At 38.4% G+C, this 3,741-nt stretch overlaps 1 long non-coding RNA gene across 1 annotated transcript; it reads right to left on the bottom strand.

Annotated features, from left to right (window-relative positions):
* Positions 1-1,021: 1,021 nt before the first annotated feature.
* Positions 1,022-2,280, bottom strand: LOC136500971 (uncharacterized). The gene is made up of 3 exons (XR_010770140.1): positions 2,199-2,280; positions 1,844-1,909; positions 1,022-1,121 (listed from the first exon to the last, which is right to left on the bottom strand). It is a non-coding gene; the product is annotated as an uncharacterized lncRNA (long non-coding RNA).
* Positions 2,281-3,741: the final 1,461 nt, after the last annotated feature.

The following is a 3,741-nucleotide window of genomic DNA, read 5'->3' as shown; positions in this document are numbered from 1 at the left end:
AGTCGAGGGATCGTACCTCGTTCAAACATTTTGGTCGTGTCACTACAAGGTTTTACCCCTGATGCAATGGCCTAAAAGTGTTGCAATATACCAAAAATGGTTGCGATAGACAAAATTGCAACACTTTTTTTTCGTTGGTAGGTGTTGCTATAGTAACCGTGGCAAAAGGTTTGCCTAATGACTCATTTTGGTGTTGCAATAGGTTTTCCCCTATTGCAACACCAAGGAGTGTTGTTGCAACGCCATGTAGTGTTGCAACCCATAGTATAGGCAACCATTGTGGGTGTTGCAATAGTTACTATTGCAACACACCTGGTGTTGCTAGAAATACCTATTGCCACGTACCCAAAGTGTGGCAATAGGTGCACTAGCAACGACAATGGGTGTTGCAATAGACCTTATTGCCACGCATCAATAGCATTGCAATAGATGGACCCTCTATTGCCATGCTATCTCTGTGGTTGCTATAGGTGGAACCCTCTATTGCCACGATAAATATTTGGTTGCTAGAGGTAGCCTCTCTATTGCCACACTAAACATTGTGGTTGCTATAAGTGCAACCATCTATTGCCACGATCAATAGTGGTTGCTATACTGGAACACTCTATTGCCACGCTTGCTATTGTGTTGCTACTGTTTGGAGATTCTATTGCCACGCCCACTATTCCGTTGGTATAATGTTTTTTGCAACATCGTTTGTTTGTTGCTATATCATATATTGCAACGCCAAATTATTATGTCGATAGTCCATATTGCAACGCTTTATTTGCTTCAAACAATAATTGCATGCTGAACAATATATGATGAAAGAAGCATTTAGACATCCATTAATCCAAAATATGCTTTGTTCATACAATTCATTAATGAAACCATCCAATGTCAAACTTAGTCGATAACACACGCACAGCTAAAACACATAAGGTATCCAACACACACTAGCTAGTTTGAACACATCAAAATGTAATGAACTATGTCTAGCACTGTAGCAAAGGTTGACTTGACATTGACCATCCCATCACTTGTGCGCTCCACTCAAACTGTATCTTGCTCCGACCAGCACTTGTACCTTCCGCTGTGGTAGCTACGAGTTGTGTTTGTGGCGGGCTGCTATCTTGGTTTTCCTGCAAATCAATAGATGGAGGGAAAATTAGGCCCCATACTAAGGACTATCACATGACAACATTAAACACTCTTCAGTTCTCAAACTACAAACATTGACTTTGAGGATAAAAGAAATACAATGATCTCTACATTGTATGAGCAATATTGTGAATAAAATTTTAAGCATCTTGTACATGTTACGCTGCTACCTAGAAAACGATATACCACACTACTCAAGTGCATCTTGTACAAGTAACCTTATAACATGGCAGGTAACTATCCTTGGCACTTTTACCATGAGCTTTCAAAATATTGATGCTCTGAAGATCAGATAAAACCCATAGTTACAAGCTAAATTTATGAAAGAACTCAACAATAAGAACAATTAACACCAAACCTGGGAGATTAAAGAGAACAATAATACATGTTTAAAAGTTGTTGTCCATGCACTACTAAGTAACCAATCATCAAGGTCTTTGACCCAGCATGGGCAGAAGGACCACCTAGGTGGTCCAAAGCAGTTCATGCTATAGTTAACATCAAACATCCTAATTGAATGTTTTGGTAGAGCACATTGTCCAGACAATAATATGGCAACAAGTACCACTACAGAGTACGTAAGCAGTGGAAAAGTAAATTGATCAAAAGGATATCCCAGAGATGTCTTATTCACAACATAATAAATCCATATGATAGAATATATTTAGTGGAGCAGTGTTGTAACCAAACGTCGTTGACTGACCTTGATTGGATACTTCACTTTTCCCTTGGCATTTGTAATCTTCACACCTTGAACTGCCTCAACAACCTAAGAAATAAAAGTCAGGATGACTTACATCAAATAGTTCAAAGCAATGCCAATAGAAAGGCAGTGAAACCATATCAGTTAGCTACTGGGATAAATTCTATGAGGCAGAAACCATAACAGCACATTATTACTAATCTCAAGAGAATTATAAGAGCACAAATGCAGATAATCACTAAAGGCATGATAGAAAATCCTCTTGAGTCCATAACAGTCACTCCACTATAGTTTTGTACAACACACTTTTGAGTCCATAACTTTGTCTAATACAAAAAAATTCCAAGATACCAACCTAGTAGCAGCTCCATGCATGTAGCGTGGATGCAAAAAGAGTTGTGCGGTTCCCCACAATGGCTTGATATTGGTCTCATCCTACATTTAGTTCAGATGAAACAGAAAATTGAGCAAACAGAGAAATACACTACACTTTCGTACGGCCCAAGTGCTAGCAACTTAGATTACACTAACCTGGAGCTGCTTTGCCAGCTCAACTATCTTGTCCAAGTTAGCATTTGTTTCATGCAATGTCAAATAACGGTATTAGGAAATTTCTGACGGTCAAGTTACACCCAATCCCACAGAAATTCCATTAGTAAACCAAAGTCGTCAAATGATATGGCCTAGTTGAAATTTTGAATACTGACAGGCTGAGCAGGACAACAAGTCAACAAGTGAGAAATGAGAAAGTGATCTATTGGGCTAATAACTTGGACTTCAAGATTGATACAAACTAGTAAGGAACTCATTCTTAAAAATTTATTTCAGTGTTGCTGTCTTTTTATTTCAAAGGACAATTCCTTTTGCTAATATGCAGCCAAATGCATAATAGAAATTACCTTGTCCAAGGGGTGGTGGAAGTGGAAAGCAAGTTAGAAAACAAGGTTTTATCTGCAAATAAATGAAAACATTTTAGATTATGACAACAGCAGCAAACTAGGATCAGTGACAAAGTGACTTGAAAAAGAAAACTGGTTAGTTTCACTTAATTGCAAACTGTTATAAAAAAGTAATATGACATTAGTCTGGAGACCCAGGTTCGAGCCCTGCATCTCCTTAATTTAAAGCGGGGGTGCGGTCTGCTCCTTCCCGTGAAGTTTTAAAAAAAAAAGTAATATGGCATTAAAATACTAAGTTACTAGTAATTAAAGATATCAAAATAAGATTAGCACAAACTTCAAAAAGCAAATAAAAGCAAATAAAAGAAAACACAGAAAAAAAACAAATGCAAAATTAAGTACTCACACCTCTTGTAGGGACTATGCACCGGTAGTCATCTAACTCAGGGAGATGAAAACACTTGGGGTTGATGGTCCAATAGAACATACCACTACCCAGCTTAAAGGGGTTCTCCCCAATCCAAACCTCATCAAGGTACTCAGTTACTGGCACACTCTGTCAGTACTACCATTCCAGTTAAGACCACCTTCCCTCAAGAGCAGCATGTAGAGGAAAAAGAATTAAGGGCATCAATCAGATATAGCAGGAATTCAATTAGGCAAAATAATACAAACAACATACTAGCTAGAATGCATAAATGTGATGGACATAGGATCGATGATATGGTAGAGAAAACTTGATAGGAACACTAGCAAGCAGACCTTGTAGTCTCTGAATTAAAGCTTTCAGAAACTTACCACTGCAAACTTAGTTCATCACTGGCACAATGGAACCCCTACTAGACTTTGAATCTGAGAGACCAGTGGAGCCCACAAAAGAAGGATGCAAGGTAAAAATACTGCCCAAAAACTTACCAGAGCAATTTGCAAGCGAATGGTTTAGTAGAAGCCCAATCCCACATGGCTACGCACAGAATCTGATGATACCAATTTGCACAT

Source organism: Miscanthus floridulus, chromosome 13 (genome assembly GCF_019320115.1).
Source record: "Miscanthus floridulus cultivar M001 chromosome 13, ASM1932011v1, whole genome shotgun sequence".
NCBI lineage: Eukaryota > Viridiplantae > Streptophyta > Magnoliopsida > Poales > Poaceae > Miscanthus > Miscanthus floridulus.
Note: the sequence above shows the minus strand (reverse complement) of the source record. Positions and strands in the feature narration are given on the sequence as shown.